General features: G+C 38.6%; 1 protein-coding gene and 1 long non-coding RNA gene across 2 annotated transcripts in view; both read left to right on the forward strand.

Moving 5' to 3' along the window:
• LOC147565659 (mitogen-activated protein kinase homolog NTF6-like) overlaps window positions 1–19,531 on the forward strand; it is an 87,294-nt gene that overhangs the window by 6,815 nt on the left and 60,948 nt on the right. The window lies entirely within an intron of this gene.
• Window positions 10,912–13,954, forward strand: LOC147565661 (uncharacterized). Its single transcript, XR_015230248.1, has 4 exons — window positions 10,912–11,263; window positions 12,306–12,564; window positions 13,108–13,195; window positions 13,816–13,954. It is a non-coding gene; the product is annotated as an uncharacterized LOC147565661 (long non-coding RNA).

The raw sequence follows: 19,531 nt of genomic DNA on the forward strand, positions 1-19,531 counted from the left end.
AAGCATTGCATCTGGTATCGGGGAACGGCCGCCGCCACGGATGAAATCACAACGGCGCGACCAGCTTGAGAAAGGAGATTAGACTGCCATTTGGAAAGTTTAGTTTGAATTTGGTCAACCAACGAGGAGAAAGCAAGCTTTTTCTTGGCATCAATAAAGAGCTTGGTTCCCAAGTATTTGTCGAGAGAGGATGCTTGATGGACTTTGAGGGATTTGATGATTATACGTTTGAACTTAGGGTGGGTGTTTTTGGTGAAGAAAATGGTTGATTTGTTGTAGTTTATAATTTGGCCGGAATCCTGACCAAAAGAGTGGAAGATGTTGAGAAGAGTCATAATATTGTCAAGAGTGTTACGACCAAAAATGATGCAGTCGTCAGCAAAGAGGAGGTGTCTGATGGTAAAGGAGGATCTGGGTATGGAGAACCCAATAAAGTTGAAGGGACTGTCTGGAGACTCCAGAAGCCTACTGAGACCTTCCATGGCCAGAGTGAAAAGAAATGGTGAGAGCGGATCTCCTTGCCTTAAGCCTCGAGAGACATTGAAAGAATTACCCGGGCGACCATTAATTAAAACCGCCATCGAGGAAGTGGAGATGCACGAGTGAATCATTTTGACCCAATGTTGATGGTAGCCAAGTTTGGACATGATATTCTCGAGGTAAGACCATTCTACCCTGTCAAAAGCTTTCGACATATCCAATTTCAGAGCAAAAAAACTTTTAGACCCACGTTTTATTTTGAAAGAGTGCGCCACTTCTTGGCTGATGATAATGTTCTCGGTAATCTGCCTACCTGGAACATAAGCTGCTTGGAAAGGCGAGATGATACCAGACAACGTCGTTTTGAGCCGGTTAGCCAGGATTTTGGTAATGATTTTATAAGTGGTGTTCAGGAGGCTAATAGGTCTGAAGTCAGAAGTGGATTGAGGGGATTTAGACTTGGGTAGGAGGCAGATATGAGTATGATTGGTGCCCGGAGGGAGAGATGCAGAATGGAAGAAGGTAGAGACCATTTGAATAATATCATTTTTGACAGTTTCCCAATTAGATTGGTAGAAGAAGGGAGGGAAACCATCTGGACCCGGGGCAGCTTCCGGTTTGAGGGAGAAAGTAGCAGTACGGATCTCATCTTCATTCGGAGTATTGAGAAGGGTCAGGTTTTGGATGTCAGTGATTTGGGGTTGGAAAAGATTATGAATGCTGCTTAAATCCCCAGTCATATTAGAGCTAGAAATGGTTTTCAGATTGTTGGAGAAGAGTTGGGAGATATCAGTAGGATCATCACACCAAGAGCCATCCTCTTTCTTAATCATGGTAATTTGATTTTTCCGATTCCGAGCAATCGCTTTGGCGTGGAAGAATTTCGTATTACGATCTCCCAATTGAATATTAGCCACCCTAGATTTTTCCTTCCAGATACTTTCCTGTTGATTATAGGCCTCTTCAAGCTGATTCGTAAGATTGAGTAAAGATTCAGAGTTATGAGTGAATTGGATAGCCAAGGTAAGAGATTTGATACGATGCTCAATGTGCCCAAACACAGTTTTATTCCACTTGAAAAGCTTGATGGCCAGCAAATTAAGTTTCTGTTGAATAAGATGGGGGAAGCGGGACCAGTTGTCAAGAATAAAGGAGCTGCAGTCTGGGTGGGACATCCAAGTTCTGATAAATTTGAAGGGTTTGCTGCCTTTAAAAGTGAGAGGGTTGGTAGATAGGAGAATAGGAAGATGGTCCGAGCCAACCCCATGGAGATGCTGAACTCTAGAGTGAGGGAAATACGACATCCAAGCCATATTAGATAAAGCTCGATCAAGGCGCTCTTGGATCAGATTACCATTAAATTGACGATTAGACCAGGTAAAAGTAGGACCACTAAAACCTAAGTCAAGAAGGCCAAAAGTGTTGGTATAAGACATAATCTTTCTAGCATAGTTGGGCAGAGGTTTGGGTGCTCCGTTCTTCTCAGCGGGATGCATAATCGTATTAAGGTCACCTATAAGAAGCCACGGGCACTCCGGAGGCGGGATTATCGAGCTAAGGGTTTCCCAAGGTTTAATACGATCTTTATTATGAGGGCACCCATAAAAGCAAGTAACAACTAATTGGTCCTGAGAACCCTCTAAAGTAAGATGGATGTGAATCATGTTGTGGTCAGCATAACTAACAGTAATATCTAGATCCGAGTCCCAGAACAAAGCCAAGCCCCCTCCCTTGTTGACAGGCTCAATCGTGGTTTTTTTATAGCTCGAATGGAGATTAAGAAGTCTGTCTATGTTAGTGTTCATACATTTAGTCTCAGACAGAAAAATAAGATCAGGTTTATGCTCCTTGATAAGGGACCACAAATGCTTGCGATTGAGGAAATTTCCGCAACCCCTCACATTCCAAGCAAGAATCGACAGATTGTGTAAGGCGGGGGTGTCTGAAGAACTACAAGGTCTGGAGGCCCAGGTAGGCCCGGTCAAAACCCCTAGAGGGTTACTAGCAATAAGGGCCATCAAGGGGCCGGGGAAAATAAAACCAGCACAAAACACAACTAAAAAAGCAGAGACAAAATAGGAAAGAACTAGAATACACTGAAAAGGAAAAACACCAACAGACAAAAAACAAGAAAGTACAGGCCCAGACTCAGGACCGAAAATTAAACTGCTGACTCCAAGACCTAACGGGTCAACCACCTAACCCAAGGCCAACCCTGGTACACCGAGCTAGAGAAACAAAAAAGAGTGCTTAAGGCACCCCTCTGGGAGTGCCTGTAACTAACCCACTAGGAGTTCACTACAGGCACCACAGATGCAGCTCACAGAAGCAGCTACTCTTGCGAGTGTACCAAGGTGCCCCCAAAAAACAAAACAGACCCAGCCAGCAAGACAGTCCAGCACTAACAGAAACAAACTAAAGAGAAGATAATAAAACTAAAAACTAAACAACAAGACTAAAACCAAATAAGACTAGGCAGGTGGTATGGAGGCACCATCCTCTCCCTGAGACCCGAGTATGTCTAGACTACGGGAAAGCAGCCTAGACTCCTCCAGCAGTTGTTGAGCTTCAAAATTATCCATCAACCTAGACCTGAATTGAGTGGTTTCAAGGGAGTCATCGGAGGAGCTAATGGATTGATGAGACGAGCTAGGTCTGACCCTCTTGCCAGTAGTGGTTGTTCGACGAGAAGGGTGGTTAAATTGATTGACAGGAGATGGTGGTGGGGCTCTCAAAAGTGGTTCTTCATGCAGTGGGTTAGTTGGAACTTCTTCAATGTCTTCCATGGGTTCATAGCTAGAGTCATCCTCATCATCTGAGGGAGCTAATGGGTTCTGGGTAGGGCAGTGACCAATCGGATGTTCGATGATACGACAAGATTGACAGATGGCTCCGGGAAACTTTTGATAGCTGATGTTGATATTACATTCAATATCCACAAAGAGAAGGTTAATAACAGCCAAGAGGGGGGTTCGAACATCATAGAGAAAATGAATTTTGATAACTTTATTATTAATGAAACCCAAACTTCTCGGCTTGATTTCAATAATCTTGCCCATACGTTCGAAAATGGTGTCAAGATCTTCCTTGTTTTGAATAGCTAAAGGCAGTTTGTAGAGAGTACACCACATAGGCTCGTAAAACAGATCATCTACACTCTCAGTAAGTGGGAAATCCACTTGCTTAAGGACAAGAAGCATCCCTCTCATAATCCAAGGGCGACGTCAGCCCTTCTCTCCTTTTTACCTCTATCCAGCCGAAACCATCCATCAAAACCCCAATAGCAATAACTCTGAATCCCTCAATTGTATCTTGGTAATCAGCTGCCGATCAACTCCTATCTTGGTAATCAGCGACAGATCATCCATTCACTCAAGACAGAATATCATCATCGCCACTTACAAGCTTTGATTAGCCCTCACCCCAATCACCAACAGTACACCTTCCCGAGAAGTTGTCAAGCTTGCATGCAGTAAAACCAACCATCAGAAGGCAACGAACACATTGGGGGAATATCAGATCGAGGTACATTCAACGCAGGTGTGCGCTTTCCCCGAGAGCTTCTCCTTTCACGCTTTGGACTGCATTAATGGTAAGATCCCTTTTCTAACGCCTCTCTTGCGTCATTATTGATTTTTTCCTTGTTTCTTCGACTTCTCTTTTGTCTTTTGCTTTAGTCCCTTCGATTTTCTAGTGTTTCTCTCTCTATCTCTATCTGGTTTTGGTTTTGCTGTCTCTGTCTTGAATGTCTATTGATTTGGCCGTCGAATAGACTAGTCGGGTGGTTGGCACCACCCAATCCCTGAGCGTGCATGGCACTTATAGTTTGGTGCTTCATCTTTCCATCCATTCCTGCCTTAGCCTTTTTAGTCATCGGAATTTCTCCCAACTTTATCCCTGCCGAAAATTTGTTTCTCTAGTGTTTGCATCGGACTCACCTGAATTTGATCACTTGTATTCGTTATTTTAGGTAGTCTTAGACATTGGGCTATTAACTTAGATATATCATATGTCTCACTCAAATCTCAAATTGCCAAAATTAGCTCATGTCATTCCTTCAGACAAGTCACTAGCACGAACCAGATGATAAAAACCAACGTCCTAAAATCTGAGTCTAGTCCATTCAGACTTCGAGTCGAATCTGATTTTTTTGTATTTTTAAACACATAACCTTAGTATACTTTGATCAATTACAACTTTAAAGGTGAACCTTCATACATTATTGACATAGGTAAAAGTGTAGTAAAAATACTCTGTTTCTCTTCTTAGCAACTTCATGAGTTAATCAATCTAGCTAGAGAGAGATGAAACCTGAAAAGTTATTCATTAAATTCAGTATGACCTCAATTAGCAAATCATCAAATACAAATGTAGTTGCAAAAATGTAAAAATACACCAATAACTTCAACTCTCCTCCTCCTCCTCCACACTTTGTGTCTCTTCTGAACTAAAAAGGAAACTGAAATCAATAACATCATCATAATCAATAGGACTAGTACTAGTAGGAAACTGAAATTAATGGTTGTGTCTCATGATTATAATATTGTTCACAACCCGGATAATTAGGAGTTGAAATCAATGAGTTTCTTCCTTCCCAAGATGAAGAAGCAAAAGAAGAAACCTGAGGAGTCGATCCATATACTATCGATTGTAAATCTCCACAATCAGTAGTTGAACAACAAACATAAGAGGCTTTAGTAGCATTCCCATAAATAATTGGAGATCCTGCAGCATAGTGATGCACCCGAAAAGGTTGCACACCCAAGCGGAGGTATCAAGTAGTAATCCGGCAAAGCCGGGATCGAACCAAGGATAGGAAGGTAGTTTGGATATCGAAGGGTCTTATCCCTCGATCTAGATATTAAAGGCTTACTTAGACAAAAGCGGAAATAAATGAAGGTAATATGAGGTTTATAATCAAATAAGCAATAAGACAATAAAGTAAGTAAAACAAACTAAAATATCAATGTAAGAGGGCGAGAGAGATTTGAGAGAAGAGTTCGGAGGAACAAGAGTCGGGGAACAACAAGTAAGAGAGGTGTCGAAGTCCGAGAATCCGATGTGATGGACTAACAACTATGTACGGTCTAATCGAATGGATTGATGTAAATCTAGTCTCGATTCCCAAGGTGGACGTTCATAAGCACTGCGTATGTCCGGAGATAATACTTAGTCAAACAAACTACCTAAACGATTAAAACCGAATCATCGAAAATGTCGTCTAGTCGCCTAACTATGTGAGGTGCATGACAAGACACATGAAATTTGAATCTAGACTACGGTCGATATCGATCACCTTGCCTAATCGATTAACTATGCGAAATACTTGATAAGACACATGAGAAACGATTGAAACAAGTAATCAAAGTAAGAGAACATCAATTTATTATCAAAACATTAAATCATCACATAGATAATCACAAATTCATCACATTTCATCCATATAATCGACACACTTGATTTAGCTAAACATGGTGATAAGTAATAAATGAAAAGAAGATGAAGAGAAAATCCCCCTTTTTCGATGTGGTTCGAGGCTAGGTTCGTCGGAAAATTTGAGTAGTTGAGGTTCAGCCGATTTCCCCTTAGCAAATTTGTGGATTTCCCCTTAACAGTGCATAATGGGTGTCCCCGAGCAAAAATCAGATCTCCCCTTAACAACCAGACTCATCTTCTTCATTTAGAACCCACCACCATTAAAGCTCAACTCAAGGTTTCTCTCTCTAAGATTTCACCACCAAAACCAAATCAAACACAAGGGATAGATAGCAACTAGTGAGGGGAGTAAAAGCCCTAAGTTTTCGTGCCAAGAAGGTAGCCGGAAAACCCTTGAAAATTCGGCCAAAGAGAAGAACAAATCCGGCCAAGAAAGCATGGAGATTCCGGCCCGTGCTGCTGCAGACGCGTCCCGTGAAGGCTGCAGACGCGTCCCGTGAAGACTCAGTCCGTGCCGGCAGCTGCTGCTGTGCACGTCTCTGCCCGTGCCGGAGCTGCTGCTGTGCACGTCCCTGGCCGTGCCGGCGCTGCTGCTGTGCACGTCCCTGGCAGCTCCCGCTCTAGCAGCAGCTTTCCCGAGTGGCTGCTGGTTCTTGCAGCAGCTGCTCCCGCGATTTTTCCGGCCAAGCTATGGCCGGCCTTAGTGTTGGCCGGTCTAGCTTGGCCGGCTCCTCTTCTCCCTTTTCCCTTCTCTTCAAACCCTTTCAACCTCTTGAACAAAAACTCAAACCCTAGAAACCCTCTTGCCTATTTTCTCTCTCTTGCTTGGTAGCTCCTCTCTTGGTGAAGAAGATGATGAATCGTAGATAGGTCCCTTGACCCCTTTTTTCAAGCTTGAGTCAAACCCTAGACTTAGTCAAAGTTTGACTAAGTCTTTAGACTACTTCAAACCCTTGACTTTGTCCATCATTAAAGACTCTTGACTTGGACCAAAAAGAGTGCCCATAGAATCTCTATTGTTCTCTTCCTCTTTGGGCTCTTGGGTTGGGCTTCTTTCTAAAGCAAGGGAGTGCTTTCATTTTGTCTCTACATTTATAACCAAGGGGGTGTCTTCATAGAATCCTTGTTTCAAGACCGAACCTCGGCTTCTTTCATTCACAACTTTTCCGTCCGAACTCCGAATCGACTTCCGTTTTCACCGTCGGACTCGTCATTGAACTCACTTGTTGTTTGACTTCTGATATTGACCAAAATGACCAAAATACCCCTGGTGCTCTTTTCTTCCCTTTTGCCGCATAAGATGAAAATGTGATAATTCGCTCTCTTTATTCCGAATTACACGCCAAACCCCAAATAAACTACCTAGCAATGAAAACACATAATTAATTAGAAATAAAACTCGAAAAGAACTAACTCATCCAAGTTAAGTGACCTAAATGTGGCATTTTCACGCCACATCAACATCCCCAAACTTAGAATTTGCTAGTCCTCGAGCAAACAAACAAAACAAGACAATAAAGTAAACCTAGCTCACTTTCGGAGGACTCCCGGTTGCATTTAGCGTATGCAACAAGCCTTTAAACCCCTAGGTTACCCCTAGTGGACGAGTGTCGTCTCGTGAGGGTTTCCAGTGAATACACCCACAAAGTTCTAGATTTCCAAAAGACATAAGAGTCCAACTATCGGTGCAAATAAGGTGATGATCAACAAGTGAGAGACTTAAGTATGTCAAACATATGAATCAAACCAACAAACACAAAAGCATGCTAAGAGTCTCCTCACTAATAGTTTCATACTCAAGTGCAAGTGTCCCATCATCATGAGCATCATCCAAGTCTAAAGTAACAAAACCTTGTTTCCTATCATAGCACATTTCGCCTCGACTTTGGCCTCACGGTCATACGCTCTTAAACATGAAATCACTCAAAATGGAATCTAATGGTTCACTCTCATGTGTGAGCATGGAATAAAGTAAACTCAACACATATAAAAATTAAATGAGGATATCAAGTTCTAAAACGAAATGATCTCTTAGGAATGGAAATAACCACTAACGGAATGGGGAAGCTCACTCACCCTTCTCACCCACTGTACCCTCTAATAATGTCTCCTAAAGGTAAACGGATACAAGTGATGGAATGGAAGATGATGAAATCCCGAGAATGTCGACGCCTTCAATGATAAAAGAACACTCAAACAACCTTTAACTTGACTTTTTGCTTTGAATACTTTATTTATACCAAATACTTACATAAACACTCAAAAGTTCACATGAACTTTTACACAAAAACAAGTTTCTTTCTTTTTTTTTTTCTTCTTTTTTTTTTTCTTTTTTTTATTTTTCTCTTCTTTTTTTCTTTCTCTTTTCTCTTTTTTACACACATAACCAAACACAAAAGTACAAACTAGTATTCTCAACAAATCACCTTTACTTTCACACTTTGCTTTCACATTCTTTCTTCTTTACTTTTCATGCCTTCATTCTCGGGAGTAGTATGATGAATGGATGGTGGAGTATCCGTTTCCCTAAAGTCGACACTATTATCGAGTTTCATGGACTACAAGAGTAAGGTTTATTCGCTATCCCGATGTCACTCCTAGTGGCTAAGGAAGTTGAGCTCATGAGATCGTCTAAGCTCTTTTGAAAGTTGCGAAGTTGAGTAGCTCTTCATTCTACTCGGAGTTAGTGCGGAAGAGTACACTCAAAAGCAATAGAAAGGCTCAGATATCTCACATGGGTTGAAGTCTTTCTCCCATTCTATTAGGACATTATAAAAGGATTAGGGTTGGGATACTAATATGTTTATTAGTTCTCTTATTACCACTCCCGTCTATCTCTCTTGCTAGCTTCGTCTTTCTCCCCAGAATAATCAAATTTAAAGATCCTGTATTTCTTAATTACCACATCAACTAGGTAAAATTATTAAATCACTTTCTTGTTTTCTTCTTTATTATTTACTTCTTCTTTCCTTTCAAATATGAGACGTTCTTGCCTTGGTGGAGATATTACAACAAAAACTAAATCTTGGTGTTTAATCTTTCTCAATATTTTGTTCTTGTTCTTTTCTGGAATCAAAAGGTACTCACTGTTTTATATTTTATTTTTTAGCACTTATAAGGGATAGCACTTAGTAAGTGAATATCACTTTCTAAGTGATACCACATAATAAGTGTAATGTCGTTTGTTTTCTATCACTTATAAGTTTAATGTCGTTTGGTTTTCACCAATTAACAGCACTAGAAAAATGTGAATTGTCTAAATTATCCTTACATATAACTAATAGTTAATAAACAAGTTTGGAATAGATTATACTGAAGTATTAATGGTGAAAACATATATTTTGTTTACTAAAGTTTGTAATGAGTTTTTTTGTGCAATAAAAGATTACATTAGTCAAAGAACATGGAAAAATAGAAAAAAAGAGAGGTACAGAGAGAGAGAGAGAGAGAGAGAGAGAGGGTTGAAGAAAGAGAGCAACAAAGAGACGGCGGAAATTAGTGTTGGAAGGTTGCCGGAGTTGATGGTCGTCGGAGTTGATGGTGGTGAGAATGGAAGATGGAGGAGGAAGAACCAAAAAATAAATAAAAGTATTTTTTGGACGAAACAAAAGAAACTTGTTTCCACCTGAAGCTTTGTGCAACGGAACATTTTCTTATTTTTCCAAAACATCGACCTTTGGATGAATAGAGTTTTAGGTAGTTATAGGTATTTGTAATTTTAAATCTTGTTTAGGTCTTTTTTAATTTTTTTTAGCACTTAGAAAGTAAGTGCAGAAAAATAAGCTCCAAGTTGAAGCTTGAGGGTGTTTGATTTTTTAGCACTTATAAGTGCTACCTCTTATTAAGTGATAATCACTTAGTAAGTACTATGGCGTTTGTTTTCCATCACTTACAAGTGCTTGATATTTATTTTTATATTAATTCTAAATGTCATAAAAATGAGAAATTGTCTATTTTGACCTTAAAGTATTTACATATCAGCATCTCATATTAATTCATTATGCTCGCGAGTTAAATTTGGATACAAGAGAAGTATGATTTATGAATACTTTGTGTTTTGAAAATATTAACCTCAAAAAATTAAAATTTTGAAGGAGAAAGAATTTACGTTGCATAATGGAGCTTGGGTGGTTCCGTGATTAATGAAGTAAGAATGTGAAAAGAATTTAGGAGAAAAGCTTAGGTGAAGGATGAGTGAAGAAGGAAAAGAGTCATGGCTAAAGTCATAAAAGATTTTTTTTACTTATTAATTGTTTAAGATTTTCTTTCTAATTATAATTATATTGGTCATTACTATAATTGGGGAAGGATAAAAATGTCTTTTTTAGCACTTACTTTGGTCCCACTTACAAGTGATATTCACTTATTAAGTGAAAAATTAAACGACCTAAAATTGTCGGTCCACACTTATTAAGTGAAAATCACTTAATAAGTGCAAATATCAAACACCCTCTTACTTTTTTGCACTTACTTTGGAACCACTTATAAGTGATATTCACTTATTAAGTGAAAAAACAAACGACCTAAAATTGCCGACCCACACTTACTAAGTGAAAATTACTTAACAAGTGCAAAAATCAAACTCCCTTACTTGGAGTCTTTGTTTAATTTCACTTTATTCAATCAAGACCCTGGAAATCAAACTTGGATCCTTTTGGTTCTACTCCATATGGGACTATTATCCCTGACCTTGATGTACTACACTTAGAGTAACCTAACTATATTAACTACTTTCTAAAATAAGAATTTGAAGCTCTTTCACTGAACTTGAGTGCTTGATTGTTTCAGAAATACGAAGAAAATTCTAAAAGAAGAAGAAAATCACGGTGACTGGGAAAAACGCAGTTAGATTTGTCACGGGTTATCGATCGAGAAAGGAGTAATATGTTCATGTATTCATGATAGGGTATGGACCCCAAGGGGATCTCTTCACGTGGCCTGAAAATCGTAATCAACTCAATCTATTATATTAAACACAATGTTTTTTGCTGACTGGGACAAGCCAAAAGACAAATCCAGTCGTCCGTTGCAATTTTGATAACATCTTCACCCTATGATCTATTACCCACTCTAAAAGATATAAGTTTATTCACCCACTAAATGCAAGAAAGTAAACAAGACTCTGAATCTAGACCGTCTAAAACTCCCGGTTAGGGCTGGTTCAACGTTCAGATTAGAATAACTCTATTTCTCCATGAACTCTCTCTGAAACACCCAATTAGTTGTCTCTGAAACGCCCAAACCCCTGAATGAGATTTCATTCTCTCTCTCTAACTTCCTTTCCGTTACCAAATCGACCCATTTTCTGAAAGGCAGAAACTGTGCTTAGGGATATTTCCTCACCAAAGTAAGTTCTTGTATTACCTACTCTTTTTTTGTATTACCTATTGATATTGATATAGATTACTGAATTAGTTTTCCCTGATTCTTTTAGTTAGATCTTTTTAGATGAATATCCTATGTTTGAGTACTGTTTGACTTGGATGTTCTTTCTGTCGATTTCTTGATCTACATACGAAGCTAAACTCTTGCTTGACCAAATTTCAATAACTCAGAAAAATAGAAAATTTTGATCAAAATCTGAAATAGAACATTTGGTAATAAGAGAGTTGATTATGGAGAATCCATTACCACAAGTGCATGATTTTATAGTACCAAGCTCTCTTCAATCTTGAGGTTTTCCTATTTAAATAATCATGAGATGATTCCTGCAATTTGAATTATAAGCCATTCAATTTGAAAATATTTTTTCATATTCAACCTTATGATCATATTATCGATTATGAAATTTTCATTGTTGTAAACAGACGGGTGAGGAGGCTATGCCACCAATAGAGTCAACATTTTCATTACAAGTGAACTCAAAATTGGAGTGATGAGTTTCTCCATTATAAAACATGGTTTTGATTCAATTATGGTTCAATTACCCTCGATATTCCATGTCTTTCCATCACAGTTTTTATCCTAAAACCATAACTCCTTAAATTGGTCATTTTTTTATGTGTTGTTTACATTTATGTTCTATGTATTATAGGATTTGCAGAATGGTTGAACTTTTGATTCATTGATCTAATTTAACTTTATGAAATGATCTTAAAATTTGATATTATTTTCCTTTATTCAGTTAACCAATTGGTTATCTTGCTTGCAGAGTGTTCCTCCATGTTTCTTTCTTGATGTTAATGTCTATTTGTTGGGTTTGTTAATTTGATTAGATTAGTTTCTGTTTAATGCTAAGTTTCATTTATGCTATAGAAGAGTGTCGGCCTTCGTCATCACCCGTTAATGTAATCTCTGCACCATCAACTGGATTTCAGGTTGATACTAATATCAACACGTCAAGGCCTGACACATAATGATCTCCTCCTCACAAATTTCTTATGATGCAGATTTTGGGCGTCCACAAACATCACCAAACACTTTGGGAGGGGAGACGATAAGATCGATGAAGCGACCATAATTGGAGATTTTGGTTCTGTCGAAAAACTACAAATAGTGGAAGTTTGATTAATCAGCTTTTCCAAATGATATGCATTTCACAAATGGAGCAAATTCTATACCTCCTTCCCAAAGAAGACCAGTGAACCTTCAAAATTGAGTGAAAATGTTGCTCCGGGAATAGAGGAGTATGTCCTGCCTGTCTCGAAGGTATATTGCGTTATTGTAAGTTGAAATGAGTTCTTTTTTATGCATCTATTGTTCAGACACGCTAGGGAGTATATTTTTGTCTTTCCAATAAAATGAAATCTAAAATTATTTATATCTAACTATGCCATCTCTATGTTAATTTTTAACAACTCTCTTTACCCTCCATTCTATCATTACCTTATAGGACCATAGGTGAGTTGAAGTTCGGCATAGTGACTGCTCGATTAGGATTATGGAAACCTAATAAAACTAGGTTTTTTGTTCTTTGCTCACACATTTCCTTCACTTCATTGCTCAATTGTTTTATTCATTTCTTTTTTGTACCAACCTTATTTTTGAAGAGGTTTTTCCTATAATGTAGGCTATTGTTAGTATGTCAAGGATTTATTGTAGGATATGTCTAATAAGTAATGCACAATATGGTTTGGGCTTCGGGGTTAACTTCAATTTGATTATTAGGTTCTATGCTAATGTGATTTTAGCAAGTATTTTAGTAAAAAAAATTATGAATCATGGTTTTTTATTGTTCAACTGCTCAAGTAGGTACTTTAGATTGAAAGGTGTTACTCGAGCTCTACTCCATATATCGGTATTGACAGGAACTGAATACCAAAACATTAGCCAGGGACAGGTATTTTCATTATTCAGAAATTCAACTAAGAGAGTTAATTTCTTTGGAAAAAATATATTGTTTTTTAATTTTAGAACAATAATCTAATTGATTTTGGTGGTTGGAAGAAGTTAAAATTGTTTATGACAAAGGTTTTTTTGACAATTATGACAAGGTTGTTAGATTTTTTTTAATCTAGGATTATTTAGTAATTTGTTCTTATGGTGTGAAAGGAATGCATCAATGTAATGTTTGTTATTATAAAAGAGTTAAGATTGCTGACTACGAAAAACATTTCGAGACGTTATTTTACACCTAGAAACGTAGGATGCAAGCAAGTGAATCATTTGGCAATTTCACAAATCACACAGTGAAGGTTAAATTTTTGAACATGCAAGGCATTTGGAAAACCATTTAGACAAAGAGGAGTTATTGAACTAGGAAGCGATTTGTAACTCACAACAACTGTACTCGTGGTTTCGATTCAAAAAAAACTGTACTCGTGGTTTTTTTATTCTTTTTGTTTGGTAACTTGGTTTATAAACCATCATGTTCACTTTTTTGTATCATGGTCTTTATGGCGAATTTAAACCAGACTATTCATGATATCTTATTATGTTTCGTCATCAAAACCAACACAGGTAAAAGGGAAAACTTTCTAATTACAAGATGCAAGAGATTGTACACAATGAAACCTCTGGGGATGTAGCTGGAAATGTATTATATGTAACTATTTAGGATGTTGGAGCTGGGGATGTTATCATCAATAATTTGCACTAGGTAAGCATTTTCTTGGTGTTTTATTTTAAGGAAATAGATCATAATTGATTTTTCTATAATAAGGATTTTGTTGTTCAGGACCATAATTTGCCTATGGAAGATAATGTCATGAACACAAAACGACATAATGTGAGAATTAGATGTTGAAAATGGTGATGAGATAAAGCTACTTTGTTTGAAGCTTTAGGTGGCATCAACCAAGCTCTTGGTGTCAACTACCATGTGAGGTGTCAAGCAACATGAACAATCTATTCTAAATGAGACATCTCACCTTGGTGATAAGTCTCTTATCATTTGAGGTGGCAATTTATCAAGTAGACACCATGAGTTGGTGAGACACCTCATTTGTTGAGGTGTCCACACCATATTTCTCCTCCAACACTATAAAAGGAGATGAAGAACTTCAATTCAAAATCATCCCATTCTCATCCCATCTATTCCATCTCATAAGCAAGCCAAGTGAAGAGAAAGTGAGTTAGTATTAGAAAGAGAGTTTAGTTTCTTCTAAATACTTGTCTTTCCTTTGGTAAAGAGAGAGTTGATAGTACATCTCCTAGAATAAGAGAGAGGTTGTTCATAATTGTTATCTCCTTATTTAGAGAGAAGAAGTTGTAAGTAATTCATCTTTAAGTATAAATCTATCTACAAAGTTGTTCATCTTCGTGTTATTCGATATTCGACTTTAGTTGCAATTGAGTGTCTAAGACTCACAACCTTTCTAACAGTGGTATCAGAGCCCAGGTTCTTGTCGGTTTGGTTAGTGGAAGAAGACACCAAAGTAATGGCGGCAAAGTACGATATAGAAAAATTCAATGGGAATAATTTCTCATTATGGAAAATGAAGATGAAGGCAATTTTGAGAAAAGATAATTGTCTGGCGGCAATTGAAGATAGGCGGGTTGATATGCTTGATGACGCTAAGTGGAACGAGATAGATGGCAATGCTATTGCTAATCTACACCTAGCACTAGCCGATGGAGTATTATCAAGTGTAGCTGAGAAGACGTCAGCAAAAGAAATATGGGATACTTTAACAAAGTTGTACGAGACCAAATCACTACACAACAAAATCTTCTTGAAGAGACGACTCTACACTCTTAGAATGATGGAGTCAACAACGGTAACAAACCACATCAACACCCTTAATACTCTATTCTCTCAACTTACATCAATAGGGCATAACATGGACACGGTTGAACGTGGGGAAATTCTACTTCAAAGTCTACCGGATTCATATGATCAACTCATCATCAATATTACCACCAATATAGAAGTTCTGTCCTTTGATGATATTGCTGCTGCAGTTCTTGAAGAAGAAAATCGACGCAAAAACAAAGAAGATAGACAAGAAAGCTCACAACATGCTGAAGCTTTGACGATGATGAGAGGGCGATCAATGGAACGTGGCTCAAGTGGGAGTCAAAAGCAGAGTAGATCAAAATCAAGGAGTAAGAAGAATGTGAAGTGTCACTATTGTGGAAAGAAAGGGCATTACAAAAGGGAGTGTTGGAATCTCAAGAAGAAAGAAGGAAAAAGTCCTGAGCTGTCAAACGCTCAGGGTTGTGTAGCAGGTACCTCGGATGAAGGCGAAATTTTATACAGCGAGGCAACAACAGTTCATGAAGGCAGAAGAAATTTTGCTGAAGTTTGGCTAATGGATTCAGGAGCCACATGGCATATGACCCCTCGGAGAGAATGGTTCCATCAATATGAACCCACCTCTGGAGGATCTGTGTACATGGGAGATGATCATGTTGTGGAGATTGCTGGTATTGGGAGCATCAAACTGAAGATGTATGATGGTACCGTTCGCACTATCCGGGAGGTACGACATGTTAAAGGTTTGAAGAAAAATCTATTGTCTATAGGACAATTAGATAGTCTCGGATGTAAAACCCATATTGAAGGTGGGAAAATGAAGGTGATCAAAGGCGCACTTGTGATCATGAAAGCGGAAAAGATAGCTGCTAATATGTACATGCTTCAAGGAGAAACACAACAAGAGGGAGAAGTTTCAGTTGCATCAACAAGTTCGATAGAAGAGTCAACAAATCTTTGGCACCAAAAACTCGGTCACATATCAGAACAAGGTATGAAGATTCTCGTCGAACAAAACCTTCTTCCAGGGCTCAAAAATGTTTCTTTACCATTTTGTGAGCATTGTGTTACTAGTAAGCAGCACAGGTTAAAGTTCAGTAGTTCAAATGCTAGAAGCAAGACTATTTTAGAACTTGTTCACTCTGATGTGTGGCAATCACCGGTTATATCCCTAGGAGGTGCAAGATACTTTGTATCTTTTATTGATGATTACTCTAGGAGATGTTGGGTGTTTCCAATCAAGAGGAAGGCAGATGTATTTCCAGTTTTCAAAAATTTCAAAGCGCAAATAGAGCTTGAGTCTGAGAAGAAGATCAAGTGTCTGAGGTCAGACAATGGAGGAGAATATACTGGTATTGAGTTTGATACCTTTTGTCAAGAAGAAGGCATCAAAAGGCAGTTCACAGTGGCGTACACTCCACAACAAAATGGAGTAGCAGAGCGGATGAACAGAACCTTGTTAGAAAGAACAAGAGCAATGTTGAGAGCTGCAGGAATGGACAAATCTTTTTGGGCGGAAGCAGTCAAGACCGCGTGCTATGTGATCAATCGGTCTCCATCAACCGCAATTGATCTAAAGACGCCAATGCAAATGTGGACAGGTAAACCAGCTGATTATTCTCGCTTACATATGTTTGGAGGTCCAGTGTACGTGATGTACAACGCCCAAGAAACATCAAAGCTAGATTCGAAATCTAGAAGATGTATTTTCTTAGGGTATGCTGATGGTGTGAAGGGGTACCGCCTGTGGGATCCCACTGCCCACAAGGTAATAATCAGCAGGGACGTGATATTTACAGAAGACAAAGTACATACAAATGATAGCACTTCGAAGGAGAAACCAGAGACTAGTACAGTTCATGTTAGAAATGAACAAGAAGATCAAAATTCTTCTGAAGCGGAACTAGAGCACGAAGATCAAGAAGAAGCTGAGACTGAAACTCCACTAATTCGACAGTCAACTCGGGAGCGGAGAGAACCAGCTTGGCACTCAGATTATTTTATGGAAGGGAATATTGCATACTGTCTGCTAATGGAAGATGGAGAACCTTCAACTTATCATGAAGCTATAAAAGGTCAAGAAGCTTCTCTATGGATGGCGGCAATGCAAGAAGAAATAGAAGCTCTCCATAAAAATAATACATGGGATCTTGTTCATCTACCACAAGGAAGGAAAGCTATCGGAAACAAATGGGTCTTCAAGATCAAACGAGATAGCAATGACCAAGTGGAGCGGTATCGTGCTAGATTAGTAGTGAAAGGGTTTGCTCAGAAAGAAGGTATCGACTTCAACGAGATATTCTCACCTGTTGTACGACTTACAACAGTTCGGGTAGTCCTGGCGATGTGTGCTACATATGACTTGTACTTAGAGCAGTTAGATGTTAAAACTGCATTTCTTCATGGAGAACTTGAAGAAGAAATTTATATGCTCCAACCAGAAGGTTTTGAAGAAAAAGAGAACTTGGTTTGCAGGTTGAACAAATCTCTATACGGTCTCAAACAGGCGCCGAGATGTTGGTATAAGAGATTTGATTCCTTCATTACGAGCCTGGGATACAACAGACTTAATGCAGATCCTTGTACTTACAACAAGAGATTTGGTGATGGTGATTTTATAATTTTGCTGTTGTATGTAGACGACATGTTGGTTGCAGGCCCCAGCAAAGATCGTATTGAAACTTTGAAGGCTCAAATGGCTAGGGAGTTTGAAATGAAGGACTTGGGACCAGCAAACAAGATTCTAGGGATGCAAATTCACCGAGACAGAAGTAATAGGAAGATTTGGCTTTCTCAAGAAAACTACTTGAAGAAAATCTTGCGACGCTTCAATATGCAAGATAGTAAGTCAATCTCTACCCCTCTTCCTATTAATTTCAAGTTATCTTCAAGTATGTGTCCTAGCAGTGAAGCAGAGAAGATGGAGATGTCTCGAGTACCGTATGCATCAGCAGTGGGTAGCCTAATGTTTGCCATGGTATGTACAAGACCAGACATTGCACAAGCAGTGGGAGCGGTTAGTCGGTACATGGCAAATCCTGGTAGAGAGCATTGGAATACGGTGAAGAGGATCCTGAGATATCTCAAGGGTACCTCAAATGCTGCATTATGTTATGGAGGACCAGACTTTCTTGTTAGAGGCTATGTTGATTCGGATTATGCAGGTGATCTTGATAAAAGCAAATCCACCACAGGGTATGTGTTTACTCTTGCTAGAGGAGCAGTAAGTTGGGTTTCGAAACTGCAGTCTATCGTGGCTACTTCTACGACGGAAGCAGAATACGTGGCAGCTACACAATCTAGCAAAGAGGCAATATGGTTGCAAATGTTATTGGAGGAGCTTGGACACAAACAAGGGAAGGTAACTTTGTTTTGTGATAGTCAAAGCGCTTTGCACTTGGCAAAGAATCCAGCATTTCACTCGAGGACGAAACACATACGAGTTCAATATCACTTTGTTCGTGAGAAGGTGGAAGAAGGAAGCATTAGTATGGAGAAAATCCATACAAAAGAGAACCTAGCAGACATATTAACAAAGCCAGTAGACAGTAACAAGTTTATATGGTGTCGATCCTCCATCGGCCTAGCAGAAAACGTGAGCAGCATAAGAGCAAAGTAGATAGGATGGAGAAGTTACAAACAAAAGTAACTTTAAGTGGGAGAATGTTGAAAATGGTGATGAGATAAAGCTACTTTGTTTGAAGCTTTAGGTGGCATCAACCAAGCTCTTGGTGTCAACTACCATGTGAGGTGTCAAGCAACATGAACAATCTATTCTAAATGAGACATCTCACCTTGGTGATAAGTCTCTTATCATTTGAGGTGGCAATTTATCAAGTAGACACCATGAGTTGGTGAGACACCTCATTTGTTGAGGTGTCCACACCATATTTCTCCTCCAACACTATAAAAGGAGATGAAGAACTTCAATTCAAAATCATCCCATTCTCATCCCATCTATTCCATCTCATAAGCAAGCCAAGTGAAGAGAAAGTGAGTTAGTATTAGAAAGAGAGTTTAGTTTCTTCTAAATACTTGTCTTTCCTTTGGTAAAGAGAGAGTTGATAGTACATCTCCTAGAATAAGAGAGAGGTTGTTCATAATTGTTATCTCCTTATTTAGAGAGAAGAAGTTGTAAGTAATTCATCTTTAAGTATAAATCTATCTACAAAGTTGTTCATCTTCGTGTTATTCGATATTCGACTTTAGTTGCAATTGAGTGTCTAAGACTCACAACCTTTCTAACATTAGAGAGGTAGATAGTTCTCCATTGATACTTGGTAAATATTTTCCTTCTTTTTAGTTGTGTAAGTAGGATATTGATTGTTTCATTTATAGGGGTTGTAAAAATGAGTGTTTTTAGGTTTGAATGAATGAAATAAGTTTTTGGGATTTCCTCTGTTTCGTAGCTTAAATTTTGTTGTAATAGAGGTTTTCTAATAGGATAGAATCTCATTCAGATGTAAAGTGGAACTATTC

This window comes from Eschscholzia californica, unplaced genomic scaffold (genome assembly GCF_041429995.1).
Source record: "Eschscholzia californica isolate CP2 unplaced genomic scaffold, dmEscCali1.0.p SCAF_1, whole genome shotgun sequence".
NCBI classification, from domain to species: Eukaryota; Viridiplantae; Streptophyta; class Magnoliopsida; order Ranunculales; family Papaveraceae; genus Eschscholzia; species Eschscholzia californica.